Source organism: Calonectris borealis, chromosome W (genome assembly GCF_964195595.1).
Source record: "Calonectris borealis chromosome W, bCalBor7.hap1.2, whole genome shotgun sequence".
Lineage (NCBI taxonomy): Eukaryota > Metazoa > Chordata > Aves > Procellariiformes > Procellariidae > Calonectris > Calonectris borealis.
Window position 1 is genome coordinate 25,748,058 of NC_134351.1, and position 18,608 is coordinate 25,766,665.

General features: G+C 55.8%; 1 pseudogene; it reads right to left on the reverse strand.

Moving 5' to 3' along the window:
* Positions 1-18,608, reverse strand: part of LOC142075088 (ciliary neurotrophic factor receptor subunit alpha-like) — a 202,409-nt pseudogene that overhangs the window by 60,385 nt on the left and 123,416 nt on the right.

Here is an 18,608-nt window from a genome sequence, read left to right on the forward strand (position 1 = left end):
ACTGCAGTACCACGGAGCAGAAACCCCACACAAAGCACTGGGGAGCTCCGGACACAGCTCCTGGCGTCTGCCCACTCCCAGCAGCTATACCAAGCGGGTGGGTTTGCCCATCTTCTCTGGTCCTCAGGGAGCAGCTGATGCTGATCAGGTCTGTAATACTCCTGAGACGACCCAGTGAGCAGGATCCGGGCTGAATCGATATCTCCATTCACCCACTGTAATGCATGAATGCGCTGGGTTGAGCCTTGCACTCGACACGCTGCTCAATGCAAGTGCCAGGCTGCTGGCTGGCCCCAGGGAGGCCGTGTCCTTGCAGAGGGAGCTGCTCCAGGTGGTTTAAATTCCCTCGAGCAGGAAGGGGCTGGGTGACAGAGGTCTGGTAATGCAAAGCCACCTTGGCACGGCCCGTGCTGTCTGTGCTGCAGGTCCTGCAGATGGTCTGCCCATCATATTTGATGGGAAAGCTGAAGGGCACGGGAGGTTTCCTCTGCAAAATGTCTGATTCCCATGGAAGCACAGTGATCGGGAGGAAACACTCATTTAGAGAAAAGCACAAACCAAAAACTTCAAGCAGAAAAATCCCTGGAGTGGAGAAACCCTTCTGTTACGTGCTGAGACTCATTTTATCTTGACGGCTTGGCTATTATCTTGCATCGTGTCCCCATTTGCCAATAGCACGGCACGACACAGCTCCATATCGTGATCAGAGCAGTTGGCGTTGCAGCTAGCTGTACCACGGCATGAGAGTTACAGCTGGCTACAAGGAACTGTATGAGTCTGCTGGATTCCCTAACAACAAATCCATAGCAATGGATTAGCTGTCCACAGAGATAGCTGATAGCATTTTATCACCCCTTCACACCCCATTGATAAAAGGACTCTTGGTATGACGGGTGGCCAAGAAACTGCTCTTCTCCTCTCCCATGGATGAGCAGCTGAAGCTGTCCCCAGCCAGCTGGAGCCCCTTAGCCTATGCTTTGTCCACTCAAATCGAGCATCCTCAGTGCAGTTAATCACCGCAAGCGTTGAGGCCAGAGACAGCCGAGGCCTCCAAAACCCAGCGTAGTTCACTGACCCTGGGGAGGAATGCAGCTGACTCACACCATGGGAATCTGACCTCCATTGTGGCCCTGCGACTGGCTGAGACCATGGATATCCATCTTCCGGCACTGCGGCTTCCGACAGTGCTGCAAACAGTCCAGCGTGCCCTTGCAGGTCACAGCGGATCAAGCCTCTAACCTCACTGCAGCGATGCCCTTTAGGCTCCCTGGTGCGCAGTGCACATCCCGGCATAGCACCTGCACCCCTGTCCCTGTTCCTGGTCCGCTCCAGAGCATGGGCAGCAGTCCTGGCTCTCTCCAGCATGATATTTGCAGCTAAGAAATGCTCCAAGTGTGCTAGCACTGGAGCCCTACTGCCTCTGATTCTCCTCCAAGTGACCCACAGGGTCCCATTAGAGCTGCTGTTATGGTGATTTTTATTTAAATCAATATCTTCCGTGTTATTCCTGAACTGCTTGCTACCAGTAACCTCTCATCCTCCCAGGATGCTTTCAGCTGCAGTCAGATTTGCTTTGCTCTGCACAGAGCTATGGGCCCTCGACACTTCTTCTCCTTTGCAACTCCACCTCTGCCCATGCTGCCTAGAAGTGGCTCTGCATCTACCCCGGGTGCAATTCAACCCCTCCGGTGGTCATAAATACCTGCGAGACTCCCAGATGGTATTTAAGTTTCCAGCCACTGTGATGGGAGGAGAAAGCCCTGAAAAATCTCATTTCCAAAGACTTTTTTCAAGTGGCGGCCCCACATGGGAACTGATAAAGCAAATCCCCAAGTGTTTGGGTTGAATAGCAGGTTTCAGGTCTGGTGCGTGGCTTTTGTCCCGCCTCTGTAACACTCCTTGTTACTATTTGCACATCCTGGCCCTGCATTTTTGGCTATGAGATTACGTATGCATCCCCAGGGAGAGCAGGGGTTTGTATGGCTGGCGTTTCTCATAGCAGAGCATGGAAGAAGTCTGGGTCACTTGGTCACCTGTGCCAGCAGAAAGGGGCAGGGGAAACCCTCAGGCACTGATGAGATCCTGCTAACTGCGCAGTGTACAAAGAAACATCTCCAAATTTTCAATAATAAAACCCTTCCTGTTTCATCTGAGCAAGTACGGGTTCTTTCCTACCAGAGCTGAAAGGCTTAGCGGATCTTCCCTGGGTACAAGTGTGGCTCAGCCTGAGAGCCACAGGGTGACAGTCCCGGGGCTGGGGACCTGCCAGCGCGAGGCACGGCCCTGACGCGAACAGAGACAGAGCCCCACAGGGACGTGCTGCAAAGCCAACCCTCACTGCAAAGCACCATGCCGGGGGTGCTGCAGACCCCTGCAGGAACAGCCCCCTGAAATGAAGCACCAGCCACCATCTCACTTCCTCCGGCCGCCCCAGCTACCCTTCCCCAAAGCCTTCCCCAATGGCTTCCCTCAAGGTTGTAAAAGCCAAAACCAACAGAGGAAAAAGTGAGGTGTAAACCCATTATTGCGATGGCAGATCGGCGCGTTATGGATTTCCCATGTCAAAATAATGGATCAAAACTCACGCTGCTGCCCAGGCTCCAGAAGGGCACCGCCACTCCTGCCCATGGATTATGTTCGATAAAACTGAGTTAGTAGAGTTTTTATCTGTCAATTAGGAACCATGAAACAGTTATTAAATAGAGTCAGAGCCCTCCTTGCTGCTCTCTTGGGCAGTGCAGGAGACACATAACAGCCTGTAATGAAGCATTAAGCAGCAACAGTTTTGTTTCTGATAGGATTGGAAATGATAAGCCAGCGAGACATGGCTGGATGGGGGGAACTGGTCCCTGTCTCAGCAACCACATACTGGCAGCTGTTATGGGGAAGATCAAGACTGAAATTTCTCCCCCCTGCTCCGAAAAAAGTCTCTGCAGGACTGCCATCTCACTGCATCTGTTTGCTGGGGGAGAAGTGAGGGCCTGAATTTAATTACCTGCTTTTCCTAGTGCGGCTCTGGGCGATTACTGTGGAGCCAGGAGGGCCTTTGGCTGTGTGCGGAGATGTTATCCCAGCCCTGGGGAGAAAAAGGGCTGGTTTGAACAAGCTTTAAGAGACAGGGACTGGACTGTCGGCAGGGATGGAGATAACAGGTGCACTCCACTTCTGGAGGTCATCAGAGTCCAGGGGATGCTGTCACAGCCCTCCTGCTGCAGATGCAATGCCCTACGCCATCTTTCAGGATGCTGGCACAGCTTGGGGCCAAAGCTTTCCCCCAGGCCAGGTTGGGATGTCTACCTGCCCTCAGGGGCTCTCTGCCCAGGATTTGGCACAGGGCAAGGCCAAATTCTGGGCAGAGGGGTGATGGTCCTGCAGGGAGGGAGATCCCGGGGGGGGAGCGCATCATCCTAGCACGGGAAGGGACAGAAGCGGGTAGTCCCAGTGCCAGTGGAGGCATTTACCCCTCTCCTTCCCACCCCTCATGTCTCAGGGCTTGGTAAGCCCTTGCTCTGCCCTGGCAGCTCTGCACCCATGCCAGCCCCAGGGTACCCAGGAGGGTGTTTGCTCACCCACCCACAGTCGTGGACCCATCCCCTCCCCAGCTGGTGCAGGCACACCCGCAGGCAGCGCCTGTTTGCAGCCAAGGGGCCACCCAAATGGGGACGGAGCAAACTGTCCTTCCCACACCTCACCCCGGTGAACACCACGGATCTGGCCACGCCAAAGGGTTTCGCACATTTGTGGCTGCTTCGCAGCTTGCTCACTTCCAACAGAAACACGACAACAGCAGCAATTTGTTTGCTTCTGGTGATTTTAAATGAAGGGTTGAGTTTCCAGGGCTTTTCCTTTTGGAGCTCCCTCCAATTTCATTAAAATCTCATCGAATAAAAATAAAATCAGCAAAAACTTGAACCCAAGCACTTAATTCTCTAACTTCCCGATTCACCAAAAATTTTCAGCTGGCTCTGACTTCCAGGGCATTTTTCCGAAGTTGCCAGTGAACAGCACAACCCATTCATTCCCCCTTTCTGGGCAAAACCCTCAGGAATCCCTCCCCGAAAACTGGCATGTCCCAGTGCACCAAGGGTACCCGCCAGCTCCTTCTCCAGTTGCCAGCCTTCAGAGAGCAGGAGGGAAACATACCATGGCAAGTTACGCTGGCTCATTACAAGCTGACACCATCCACCCCTCTCTTCACAGGGACTTTGCAGAGTTTCAGTGTTTGCAAGCTATTAAGGGACTCCTGGACAAGTTGCACCATTGGAGTGCTGCAATGGATGGCTATAAGCTCTTCAGAAGGGACAGGCGAGGAAGGAGAGGCGGTGGGGTAGCCCTGTATGTTAGGGAGTGCTTTGACTGTCTAGAGCTCAATGATAGTGATGATGAGGTCGAGTGCTTGTGGGTAAGGATGAGGGGGAAGGCCAACAAGGCAGATATCCTGCTGGGAGTCTGTAATAGACCACCCAACCAGGACGAGGAGGCAGACGAAATATTCTACAAGAGGCTGGCAGAAGTCTCCCAGTCGCTAGCCCTTGTTCTCATGGGGGACTTCAACTTTCCGGACGTCTGCTGGAAATACCACACGGCAGAGAGGAAACAGTCGAGGAGGTTCCTGGAGTGTGTGGAAGATAACTTCCTGATGCAGCTGGTAAGGGAGCCCACCAGGGGAGGTGCCTCGCTTGACCTGCTGTTCACAAACAGAGAAGGACTGGTGGGAGATGTGGTGGTCGGAGGCCGGCTTGGGCTTAGCGACCATGAAATGATAGAATTCTCCATACTTGGTGAAGTAAGGAGGGGGGCCAGCAAAACCGCTACCATGGACTTCCGGCGGGCGGACTTTGGCCTGCTCAGGACACTGGTCGAGAGGGTCCCTTGGGAGACAGTCCTGAAGGGCAAAGGGGTCCAGGAAGGATGGACATTCTTCAGGAAGGAAGTCTTAAAGGCGCAGGAGCGGGCTGTCCCCATGTGCCGCAAGAAGAACGGGCGGGGAAGACGACCGGCCTGGCTGAATGGGGAGCTCTGGCTGGGACTCAGGAGAAAAAGGAGAGTTTATCACTTGTGGAAGAAGGGGCAGGCAACTCAGGAAGAGTACAGGGATCGCGTTAGGTTGTGCAGAGAGGAAATTAGAAAGGCAAAAGCCCGGCTAGAACTCAACCTGGCCACTGTCGTGAGAGACAACAAAAAATGCTTTTACAAGTATATTAATGACAAAAGGAGAGCCAAGGAGAATCTCCATCCTCTATTGGATGCGGGGGGGAATGTTGCCACCAAGGACGAGGATAAGGCTGAGGTACTCAACGCCTTCTTTGCCTCAGTCTTTAGTAGTCAGAGCAGTTATCCTCAGGGTATTCAGCCCCCTGAGCTGGAAGACAAGGACGGCGAGCAGGATAAACCCCCCATAATCCAAGAGGAAGAAGTTAATGACCTGCTACGCCACCTGGACGTTCACAAGTCTATGGGGCCGGATGGGATCCACCCGAGGGTACTGAGGGAGCTGGCGGAGGAGCTTGCCGAGCCGCTCTCCATCATTTACCAGCAGTCCTGGTTAACTGGGGAAGTCCCGGATGACTGGAGGCTTGCCAATGTGACGCCCATCTACAAGAAGGGCCGGAAGGAGGATCCGGGGAATTACAGGCCGGTCAGCCTGACCTCGGTGCCGGGGAAGATTACGGAGCATTTCATCTTGAGGGCGCTCACGAGCCATGTCCGGGACAACCAGGGGATCAGGCCCAGCCAGCACGGGTTCATGGAAGGCAGGTCCTGCTTGACCAACCTGATCTCCTTCTATGAGCAGGTGACCCGCCTAGTGGATGAGGGAAAGGCTGTGGATGTGGTCTACCTGGACTTCAGTAAAGCCTTTGACACTGTCTCCCACGGCATTCTCCTAGAGAAGCTGGCGGCTCACGGCTTAGACAGGTGCACTCTTCGCTGGGTAAAAAACTGGCTGGACGGCCGAGCCCGGAGAGTTGTGGTGAATGGAGTTAAATCCAGTTGGTGGCCGGTCACGAGCGGTGTTCCCCAGAGCTCAGTACTGGGGCCGGTCCTGTTCAATATCTTTATCAACGATCTGGACGAGGGGATCGAGTGCTCCCTCAGTAAGTTTGCAGACGACACCAAGCTGGGCGGGAGTGTTGATCTGCTCGAGGGTAGGAAGGCTCTGCAGAGGGACCTGGACAGGCTGGATCGATGGGCCGAGGCCAATTGTATGAGGTTCAACAAGGCCAAGTGCCGGGTCCTGCACTTCGGCCACAACAACCCCAGGCAATGCTACAGGCTTGGGGAAGAGTGGCTGGAAAGCTGCCAGGAGGAAAAGGACCTGGGGGTGCCGATTGACAGCCGGCTGAACAGGAGCCGGCAGTGTGCCCAGGTGGCCAAGAAGGCCAATGGCATCCTGGCCTGTATCAGGAATAGTGTGGCCAGCAGGAGTAGGGAGGTGATCGTGCCCCTGTACTCGGCACTGGTGAGGCCGCACCTCGAATCCTGTGTTCAGCTTTGGGCCCCTCACTACAAGAAGGACATTGAGGTGCTGGAGCTTGTCCAGAGAAGGGCAACGAAGCTGGTGAAGGGCCTGGAGCACAAGTCTTATGAGGAGCGGCTAAGGGAACTGGGGTTGTTTAGTCTGGAGAAGAGGAGGCTGAGGGGAGACCTCATCGCGTTCTACAACTACCTGAAAGGAGGTTGTAGCGAGGTGGGTGTTGGTCTCTTCTGCCAAGTAACTAGCGATAGGACGAGAGGAAATGGCCTCAAGTTGCGCCAAGGGAGGTTTAGACTGGACATTAGGAGAAATTTCTTTACTGAAAGAGTGGTCAGGCCTTGGAACAGGCTGCCCAGGGAAGTTGTTGAGTCACCATCCCTGGAATATTTAAAAGACGTGTAGATGAGGCGCTTAGGGACATGGTGTAGTGGGTATGGTGGTGTTGGGTTGACGGTTGGACTCGATGATCTTAGAGGTCTTTTCCAACCTTAATGATTCTATGAGTCTATGATTGCACCACTGTGTCCTGAGTCCTGCTGCCACGGCATCCCCCCAGCACGGTCTGCAATGCCCAGCCTCGTGTCTAAGCCCTCTCCTTTCCTTCCAGCCGTGCCGAAATGAGAGGGAGACCTCAGCCCGTCAGAGATCTGAGCTCTCCCTGCATGGAAAAACATACCGCTTGGGGCTGCAAGGCAATGATGGACAGGTTTCAGCATGGCAGAGGGGAGGGATGTTGGTACCACAGCGGGTGGGATGCTGGGAGAGGAGCATGGAGGGGATGGTGATGGGCACACTTCCGGGGGGAAGCAGCCTCCTCCTGCACCCTCTGCCCCGCTGCGTGCCCATGCTGTGGGCATGTTGTACCAACGTGGGGCTCTCTAAACCTCATGGACAGATGCAGACTTGGGTTTTTATCACTACCAAGCCATCTCTGACACCTTCACCTTGCCAAGATGAAGAAGATGCCCAGAACACGGATGAAGCAGCCATGCTGCCTCTCCAACCCATCTGGGGAATAAAAACGAGGGAAAAACTTGAAGCGGCAGGAGAAGCAACAGCTGCTGTAAAAGAGAAGGAACCCAGAAGACAGGAAAGACACAGAGCCGTGTCTGCAGAGACTGGCACACCCAGCCCCTCTGTTCACCTCTACATTGCAAGCTGCTCCCTCAAGCATTGGGATGGGATAGGATCTGGGGAAGAATTTCCATCCCTGCTCCGTGGCAGGTTGCACGTGGTTTGCAGGCATCAGGGGATGTCAATACCACCCAAGCTGAATTTCATCCCAGCTCCCACTGGCAGCTCGTGTGCAAGCTCCTGTTGTGGTTTGGTGTCAGCCGGTGGAGCTGGTGCGGCGCAGCTGGGGCGTGCTGGGGAAGGAAAGCTGCAGCAGGGAAGAGGGAAACGGCAGTCCCTGCCTGTTCTGGGTTTCCAGCCCCATTTCCCACCTCGACCGTGCCTGCAAGGTGGCCAGGAGGGAAGGCCACGGTGCGTCGCTGGAGGGAGGCACATCTGTATCCAGTGCACCAACATCAGGACAGGGGGTAAGGAGCAACCCACGTGACTCTCCCCTCTCTAGACCGAGTAGGATGCAAAATCAGGGCCAAATGCAGCCCAGGGTCCTTACAAAGCATCTTCTATCCCCAGCTGTCCGGGGGGGGGGAGAATGCTGCCCTCACTGCACCTCTCCAGCAGATAAATAGAGGCCCCAGGCTGTTCCTTGGGGTATCAGCCTCCGCTTTTGGAAAGCAGCCAAGTGGCAAAACCAGGCTGGAGCCTGCTGCCGGTGCCACAGAGCTGCTCAGCCAGCAGAGAAACCCGGGGCAGAGACACAGGTGGGGAGACCCGCGGGGGCTCTTTGCAGCAGCAGTGAAAGGGCCCTGCAAACACCTCCATCCCAGTGTGAGCATCCCTTGGCTGGCAGGAGGGGCTACTGCCTGACCGGCTCTTCCATGCCTGCTTCATAACTGGGAGAGATCCTGGGGGTGAGGGGAGGGAAGGTGGCCAACCCCTCCTCCCACACCTCCCCGGCTTCCCTGAAATTTGCCCAAGAACAAACTCTCAGGGATTAGCGGTGGCCACATCCTGGTGAGAACAATATTAAGGGATTATGAGATTAGAAATACCATTTATTCTGAGAGGAATAACTCTAATTCTTATCTGATTGCCTACAGATGTCAGCAATCAAAGTGCCTCTCATGCAAAGCAGGGAGCGCTGCCGGAGGGGTAGGTGAACAGGACTTGGCCCCCTCCTAGCAAGAGGAGAGCCAGCTCCTCCCGCCAACACGTGCCTTGGATTGCATCTGGCAGCAGCTGACGGCATGCAGACGGGGTTAGTTTCCTTCATGGGGAAAAGCTGCCCGACAGGAGCACTGCATCAGGGCTGCATCCCCCTCCTCTTGCATCTCCGCTGTGCTGCCCCCCCAGTGGAAGCTCACCCGTGCCTACTGCGAGCAGGATGCTGGTGGAGAGCCCGGGGTGGTGGGTGCTGCTTTGCCCACAAGCAATGCCAGCCTGAAACCCCACATGCCCAGCTCAGTTGCAAGCCCACCATGGTCCATTTGCTACCCTGGACCACCAATTCCTCCTGCCCTGGGCTGCATCCCCATTCGGACAAGGACGTGGCACTGTGACCTGCAGGGTGCATGGCATGCCCTTGGTGATGCATGGCTCTTCTTGCTCCTGGAGGGAGTTTCAAAAAGAGAAAAACTAACCCACTCTCACCCTGAACTGGTGCGCTGCCCCCCTGCACCCTTGGGGCCTGCCTTACGCCCAGTCAGAGGGGCTGGGAGTGCCGGAGCTCAAGGCGGCGTCACCAGCTCTGTGGCACGGCTGCTCCCCAGGCTGGCCGAGCACTTTGTGCTGCCCTGCTTGCCTGCTCACCTGGGGAGGCAGCTCCTAATGGGGCAGCCTGGGAGGCTCTGCCCAGCCATTAAGGGAGGTAAGTGCTTCTGGGCGCACTGTGCCAAGCTCCTGTCTGCACGCTGGAGGCAGAGGTTCGTGGGGAGCTGCTCCTGGCTCTCTCCCCACCACTGTTTGATGGTACATTATCTCCATCCGGCTCCTCATCAAAAGCTCTCTGTCAATCCCTCCTTCGGAGGAGGACGGGGGGAGCTTCCTCTCGTTCGGGCTAATGTCTCACATGAGATTTTCCTCCCTGTCTCCCTTTCCCCTTCCCTTTCTCAGCCCTGAGCCGTCTCATCCCATTTGGGTCCATTTTGCTTTCCTGCCTTCCCCGTGCCTTGCAGACAACCCAGTGCCCAGCTGCCGCTCAGCTCCTCCTGGCCAGGAGCAGGGTGCACACAAAGCCGAGGCATCAGGGAGCCAGGATGGAGCAGGGCAAGGAGCTGTGCTCTTCCCGAGTGTCCTGGTTTCGGCTGGGATAGAGTTAAATTTCTTCCTAGTGCTGTGTTTTGGATTTAGTATGAGAAGAATGTTGATAACACACTGATGTTTTCAGTTGTTGCTAAGTACCCTGCTAGTCAAGGACAGCTTCCATGCTCTACCAAATGCACGAGAGGCTGGGAGGGAGCATAGCCAGGACAGCTGGCCCAGCTGGCCAACGGGGTATTCCATACCATGTGACGTCATGCTCAGTATATGAATGGTAGGCGTGATCCAGGAAGTAGCGATCGCTACTTGGTTATCGGTCAGTGCGGGTGGTGAGCAATTGCATTGTGCATCACTCATTTTGTATATTCTATCATTATTATTATTATTATTATTATCATCATCATCATCATGATCATCATCATTATCATTATTATTTTCCCTTTTCTGTTCTATTAAACTGTCTTTATCTCAACCCATGAGTTTTTCTCACTCTTACCCTTCCGATTCTCTCCCCGTCCCACTGGGGGGCGGGGGGAGTGAGCGAGCGGCTGTGTGGTGTTTGGCTGCCTGCCGGGTTAAACCACGACACCGAGCTCTGCAGGACCGCTGCGGACCCTCCCCTTCCCAGGCACCTTGCTCCAGGGTGATCATTCGCAGCTGTCCCCAGTGCTTCGCTTAACCTCCCTGTGCTGACTGGAGCAGCTCGGTGCTGCAGGGAGCACGGCTGGCTGAGACCCCATCATCCCCATCCCATTGCTGTCCCACAGCATCCCTGCGCAGGGTTGAACTAACTCAGTTTAGACCCAGCAAGGGTGGCTCTGCCCTTCACCACCTCCCTCATGTTGCTCCTTATAAACTCCATTCTCCTGCTGTCTTTCAGGCCAGGTATGAGCACGGGTATCTCAGAGGATGCAGGGGATGAAGGGCACAGTCTCGGCCCCATCCCAAGCAGCGACACATCCTCCAAAAGCCCCACAGCCCTGCTCTGCACCACCAAACACCCGAGTCACATCATCCAACGAGAGAAACAGCTGCTGCAAAGCTAAATCTACAAGACAGGGATATGCACCTTCCTTAACTCACCGACTTGAAGGCCACGGGAGAAAATTAGTTCATCTCACCTGACCTCCCGGGTGGCACAGGCCATTACGTCCCTCTGTTACCCCTCTATTGAGCCCAATAACTCATGTTTGACTGAATCATCTTTCAGCGAGGCAACCAGCCTTGCTCTGCAGATAACAAGTGACAGAGGAGCCGCCACTGCTTTTGGCAGTTTGTTCTGATGCTTAATCATTTTTTCCATTAAAAATATGAGCCTCATTTCTAATTTGAACGTGGCTGTGCTCAGCTTCCAGTCATTGGTTCTAGTTATGGCTTTGCTTGCTAGTTTAGTACCCAGTATCTTCTCCGCTTGGAGGTAATCACCAATGGGAGTCAGGGCATCTTTCCAGCTCCTTTTGAAGCCACCGAACAGACTGTTTTAAGTCTTTCTCCTTACAGCAGTCGCCCCTGCTCCCTTTGCATCCTTCTGCACTTTCTCTGGTTTTCCAAGGTCCTTCTCAAATTACTCTTCCCATAACGTCCTGGGACCGATCTGCAAGGAGGTAAAATTGCCTCCTCGTCGGACGTACGCAGCATTCGGTAGAGCTGGCTCAATCTTGGCTCCCAACGCAGCCCCAGAATGGTCTTTTTGGCCAGTTTGGGCCATCTCCATCCTGGCACCCTCCTGGAGGAGGTATCTTCTGTGCTCTCTGTAATTTTGCTTTTTTTCATCATAATTAAGCCCTGGAGGAGCATGGCAGCCCAGCCCTCACACCACCACCAGCCCCAGGCAGCTGCTGTGCTTGCCCCAAGTGAGAATCGTCCCCGAGGTTTGCTCTGATCTACCAGTCGCTGGGAGACGGGGAAGCGAGGGAAGGGAATGCAGCGAAACAATGCCCTGCACCAACTATGTGTCACAGCAGCTTTGAGAACGTTTCAATGCCCGTGAAAAAGCCCACTGCTCTTTTTCACTTCTGAACAATACCCTCAGCATCCTCCACAAGTCGATGCAGCAGCCTCCATGCCGCTGCTAATGCAACGCTGCGCTGCTATAGCAAAAATCACACTCACGAATACTGCCTTGGCAGCTAAAAAAGCAAGCGGTGTTTCCCCTCCCAGGTCTCTGGAGGTGATGGGACCGTTGTTGGTGTGCTTATGCTGCTCCAGCAAGGCAAGCCTGGTTTGCAAAAGCCACGTACCACCAGCGCTTGCAGCAAGCAGCATCCCGGTGCTCTTGCACAGTCCCCAAGCCAGCAGCATTTTCCCACCTGCTTCACATTAATGTGAATAGCAGGGGTGGCCACAGGACCAGCTGCCTCCTTCCATGCTCTCTTCTACAGGAGGAGTGCAGGGATCTGATTTTTGGACCTTATTTCACCACTTATGTCCAACGCGGCAGGTCAGCTGGAGATATGGGAAATCCCCCTTCCCCAAGCTTCGTGGCTCTGTCTCCCTGCTGCAGACTGGGAGCTGCTGCGGAGAGCATAAGGGAAGCAGAAGTAAACCCACGTGTTGGCCAGCCACACTCAGCCAGCTCCAGCTCGCTTGGTCGGGCAGCGGGAGGAGGAGGAGGGACGGGAGGAAAGGCTGGATGACAGGCTGTGGCAGAAAGGAGAGCATGTGTGGAGCTTGCCCATGGGCAATGCCTCCAGGCCAGCTGCCTGTGAGCTGTCCCGCTCCGTGGTGCGATGCAGAGGCACCCAGTCCTGTGAGACTGGGGCATGCTGCTCCCCCGGGGTGGGCTGTGGCGGGTGGGAGCCTTGGGGTGGGGGGCCCCAACCCAGCACACCCCAGTTGGGAAGCCAGGTAGGGTGCAAAGGGCACTGAATCACCAATCTGGTTTCTAAGCCTAGCTGCGTGGCTTTGGGAAACCGCTGCCCAGTCTGTGCCTCAGTTTCCCCTTCTGCCTTTTCATTTAGGCTCTGACCTCCCCACTTCCCACCGAGCTGGGGCTCTTCTCCCCGGCAGGGAGGGGAATGGGAGGCGGCAGGGGCTGCCCTGTGTCTCCAGCACAGCACTGGAGTCCAGGTCCCTGGGTTTTGGTGGGGGCAAGGGAGGAAGAGGAAGAAGAAGCTGATGAGGCCAAAGAGTCTTTGCAGAGGGCAGTTGCACCTGGCTGGTGACTGGGAGAAGTCAGGCACGGAGGCAAGGGCTTGGGTCCAAACACAGAGAGCTGAGATTAATCCTGCACCAGAGGACTGAGCGTTAGGAAAACAATCAGGAGCCAGAAACATGCCCACAATAGCCAGAGACCCTCCATGCCAGGATCCCCTCTTCGCAAAGCAGCCACAGGCACATTCAAACCCATTGCACACTGTCCTTCAAGCAACAGAGCTGCCTGCCGGGCCACGCGATCATGCCCCAGCAGAGGAGGGGGAGAAAAGGGATATCTGTTTAGAGCATTTCTACTGCGTGGCTCTACCAGGCTATTTCTATCTCTTCTTGTCAAAATTTATCAACTGCGTAATTGTTTAAACAGCATTAAAATGCTTGGAGCAAGAGCAACTGGAAATTGTCCTGCAGTTGCCTCTGGTACCGATGCTGACAGCTCGGGAGGGGACTGGGGAGAGAAGGGATCCACTGGGCATGGGAACCCTCTGACTCCTTTTCCAGGGGGGGAGACACCACCCCATCCTGCTAATGGGAGGAAAATAATCTCACTTTACTCCCAGTGCCCTTCCCTGCTTTCCAGACCCAAGACTCTCCTCCCTCTCCTCCCTGCCCTGACCTACTGTTAGCACATGTTTACTCTGCTAAATTATTTACAGCAGACACACCAGCTTGGGAAACCATAGCTAATGACAATGTCTTTCACGTTGAAGTACACTGGATCCTGCCCTGACCCTGCTGAGCCCTTGACCCGGACCTCACCACCTGCCTGGGCCCCGCCACGGTTCCCAGCCACCACCAGCAATTTCGGAGAGGGATGGAGAAGCACTGGGAGCTGGGAAAAGATGAGGATTTATTGCTGCCTGCCATCTCCTCTCCTTCCAGGTGGGAGGGATGGGGCTGCAGAGGGTCCCCAGGGAGACTACCTGGACTGGGTCCCTGCAGACATGGGCACATGTGGCCGGTGACAGGCAAGAGCTGTACCCCGTGCTGGTGACATCGGCGGGGTTTCTTCTTCCAGCATCATCTGGGAAGCAGACACTGATTTTTTTTAACTGCCACAGCCGTGTGGAGCCATGGGTGGAGAGGGAAATGCAGCATCCACACGCGGAGCATCGACCCCTTTGCTCCCAGCCCCATGGCTGCGGTGACAGGAGGTGGCCAACATTCCGGCCGATCCCTCCCCTCCCAGCGCCCTCGAAGCCGGGGACCCACCGCCAGTGGGCGGCAGGAAGCTTGCGCCGAATATTTTGACAAGGGGCACTTAGGAGCGGCCAAGACGAAAACCTTCTCAGCGCAGAGTCCAGTGCAAACGGAGCGCAGCGCCGCCAGCGTGTGTCCCCTCCGCTCCCCCCGGCACGCACGGTCCCAGCCCACGGCCACTGTCCCCCGCCAAGGAGGCTTTGTCCTCCTGGCCCCGGGCATCCCTAATTCCCGGCATGGGGGAGGAGGGGCTGTGGGAAGCTGTTTAGACTGGACTTGGGCTTCTTTAATTACAGGGCTGGTTTTGTCATGTTAAGGAGGCTAAACAAACCTCAGGAGAGTGGGAGGAGGCTGTGCTGCCATCCGGCTGCGACACCTGACGCTGCACGCAGCCTTCGGCATTCGTGCTAGGTGAGGATGGGGTGGGTTTCCCAAGAAGCTGCCAAGCCCCAAAGCCCTTTTTCCTCTTTTCCTCCAGCCCGGCAGCTGCTGGGACGGGGGCAGCCTAGTTCTGCCTTCCTGCCCTGTCCCATGAGCTTGTTCCCAGGCCCGCTGCAGGAGGGGACACACAGGGAGCCTTCGGGCTTGTTTCACACCTAGGTCCAAAGCTCAGGACCCTGCCAGGTGCTCACCAAGAGGGTCCTTGCACCTGGGAGCACCCTCTCTCTGATGGATGCTCCATCCCTGGCTCTGGCTGGTCGCCAGCAACCCCTGGACCCCCCACCTCTGCCCCAGGGAGCGGGCTGGCGAGGGGGCGACCACCTTCTCTACTTCTCGGTGCCCTCATGCCATGAGATGCTCCAGCCACGACTCAGGCAAAGGGCGAAGCTATGAGCTCTCCATAGCAGCCAACCCGGCATGAGCTCATCAGTTGGTGGGGTCAAGCTTGGGGCCACGTCCCTTCAGGTGCCGGCAGGGACCTGCCGTGGGACACAGGACCCCGCATGCACTGGTCACCTCCCAGGTGTGCTCTTCCCTCGGACAGGGGCTCCGCGGGCCACAGCATCGGCGAGGCCAGGGCAGAGCCACCAGTGCTGCAGTCCTGTGCTACGGCACCTAATAAATGCCATATGCTGCTCTGCTCACCCTGCCGCTGCACGCTCCCCGCCGCCCCACGCTCCCCGCTGCCCCCAGCTCTCCCGTGCAAAGGGGGGCCACAAGGATGGGAGAGGGGATATTTTTATTGTTTCTGACACTGGCTACCCCAGATGTTCATATTTTACGCAGTGAGCCAAAGAAGCATCACTCTGCTATGCTGCAGCTGGGCAGGCTGCCCAGCCCGGCAAGGGGAAGGATCGGAGGAACACAGCGGGGCGTGGGTGCGTGCATGCATGGGTGCAAGCGTGCCAGTGCATGCACACACGGGGCACCGCTTCACTCAGCCCTTCCCGCTGGGGCATGGCAGCATGCATTCCGCTGGACGGGGCAGAAAGTTCGCCCGCTGCCTGCAAACGTGTTTGTTTTTCTAGTCCGGCTCCTAATTCGATTAGGACTAATTGCATTTGGGAGCGTGGTGGGGTTTTTGGGTGGGTGGTTTTTTTTTGGCCTTCTCCTTAAAAAGCAGGGATGGCAATTTGCATATCGTTACCCAGCATGCCTTTCCAGCTTTCGCCCAAGACATGAAATCTGGGCACAGGCAGCAAAGTTCGTCTGTCGAGTTTTCCCAGCCATGAACAAACAGCTTGGCATGGAAAGGTGGCACGCAGAGAGCCTGCATGCCCCGTGGAACAAAGCTGAATTTCGATGAATGAGGCACTCTCGCAATCTGGTTGACCTCGTCTGTAATGCTCCCTTCCTGCAGCTCTCGGGAACCAGGCTGTGAAGCCCCCCAGAGCCATTGTACCTACCCAGCCCCCAGCGCTGCGGGCACACTGGGAAAAATCAACCACATCCACAGCAATAAACCCAACAGCTTTAGGGTGCATCTCCTGACACTGGAACATCAGCAGCCACGTGCTTAAATTTATTAGCTTGTGGTGGGTTGACCCTGGCTGGACACCAGGTGCCCACCAAAGCCGCTCTATCACTCCCCTTCCTCAGCTGGATAGGGGAAAGAAAATATAACGAAAAGCTCGTGGGTCGAGATAAGGACAGGGAGAGATCACTCAGCAATTACCATCACGGGCAAAACAGACTCGAATTGGGTAAAAAATTCATTTAATTTATTACCAATCAAATCAGAGTAGGATAATGAGAAACAAAACCAAATCTTAAAAACACCTTCCCCCCACCCCTCCCTTCTTCCCAGGCTCAACTTCACTCCCGATTTCTCTACCTCCTCCCCCTGAGTGGTGCAGGGGGATGGGGAATGGGGGTTGCAGTCAGTTCATCACACGTTGTCTCTGCCGCTCCTTCCTCCTCACACTCTTCCCCTGCTCCAGCGTGGGGTCCCTCCCATGGGAGACAGTCCTCCACGAACTTCTCCAACGTGAGTCCTTCCCACAGGCTGCAGTTCTTCATGAACTGCTCCAGCATGGATCCTTTCCACGGCGTGCAGTCCTTCAGGAATGGACTGCTCCAGCGTGGGTCCCCCACGGGGTCACAAGTCCTGCCAGCAAACCTGCTCCAGCATGGGCTCCTCTCTCCACAGGGCCACAGGTCCTGCCAGGAGCCTGCTCCAGCACGGGCTCTCCATGGGGTCACAGCCTCATTCGGACACATCCACCTGCTCCGGCGTGGGGTCCTCCACGGGCTGCAGGTGGATATCTGCTCCACCGTGGTCTTCACCACGGGCTGCAGGGGAATCTCTGCTCTGGTGCCTGGAGTACCTCCTCCCCCTCCTTCTTCACTGACCTTGGTGTCTGCAGGATTGTTTCTCTCACATATTCTCACTCCTCTCTCTGGCTGCTGTTGCCCAGCAACTTTTCCCCCCCCTTCTTAAATATGTTATCACAGAGGCGCTACCACCATCGTTGATTGGCTCAGCCTTGGCCAGCAGCAGGTCCGTCTTGGAGCCGGCTGGCATTGGCTCTATTGGACATGGGGGAAGCTTCTAGCAGCTTCTCACAGAAGCTATCCCTGTAGCCCCCCTGCTACCAAAACCTTGCCATGCAAACCCAATACATAGCTCCATCCCTGGCATGGGCTTGGTCCAGGTTAATGTAGTCCTGCCCCAAGCACTGCTTGGGCACAGCCTTGGGGCTGACCTTGCGCGGGGCTGTCCCCAAGGGGCAGGAGGACATTTGGAGGGCAAGAGGGATGAATCACAGGGGCAGGTGCTGCTCCCTGCCAGCTGGCCCCGGTGCCAAGGAATGGTCGCAGTCATGTTTAACTTGCTGCTCTCGAAATAGCCTCAGTTTACACGGCCGCAGGAAGGGATTGGATAAGTTCATGGGGGAAAGCATCCATCAAAAGGGCTTTTAAAAAAAAGCAAGCCCTGCATCACAGATCGCTGGACACCAGCAGGGAAATATCTGCACGCGCTGACCCCAAGCCCACGCTTCTCCATCAGCATCCGTGCCAGTGGCAGGAGCACTGGCCTGACTGGCAGTACCCTGTGTGTGCCCTGCTCCCAGGCAGAGGCATCCTCACCGCCAGCTGCTGGAGCCAGTCAAACCTCTGTTTTCCCAAGCCAGCGTGTCAGCAGCGCCCTCCTGCAGTTTTTCCCACCAAACCAACCTGCGGAGACGGCCTGGCAGACACCGGTCCCCGGCGCTGCCTTCCTCCGCTGTTTAGCCCATGCCCATCATAGGATGCTCACGCCTGCCCTGGTGCTCCATCCCTCTCCTGGGGAGCCGGAGGTGCACGTCTTACATGGAGGGGTTGTTACCTTCTTTGTTTCTTCTTTATTTTGGATGGGTGAAAAAGAAAAAAGTTATAAAAACAAAAAAAAAAGATGCAAACTTCAGTCCAACCCTCCGGTTGCAGCTGGAGCCCAACTGGGAGGAAAGGGACTTCTAAGGCAGAGAAAAGGGAGGCTCTGATTATTTATTAGTGGCTGATGTTTGATCGCTTGCTAATCAGGCCAGAGAACACACTCGTGCTCTCCCAGCCTCCCCGCTCACATGTGGTTCCTGTTGCTTTGCCCCTTCCCCCCTTCTGCTCTCTGGTTTTGCTTTGTTTGTTTTTCTGTTAATTTGGTTGGTTTTCCATGTTGTTTTCCGTCAAACCGCATGTTTTTTCCCCTTTCTCTCGCCAGCCGCTGCAGTGACAGACACGGAGGAAGGAGGCCAGCCCAGAGCTGCTTGCCCTCTGCCAGCCCCTTTCCCATCATTGCCTGGGTGGCAGCGATACCCACGGGGCGGGACTGGGGCTGGCACTGGGCTACATGCCCCCATGCCACTGCTCTGCCGCCTGCCGTCCGTATCCTGACCCATGTCCCTGCTGCTGGAGGGGATTTTGCTGTGGTTTCTCTCCCACACAGACCCCATCCCTGCCTGTACCCCAGCCTGTCAGGCAGCAGCCCCATTAGGCAGCGGGCAGAGCGATAGGGGTCAGCAGCACGGCCGGC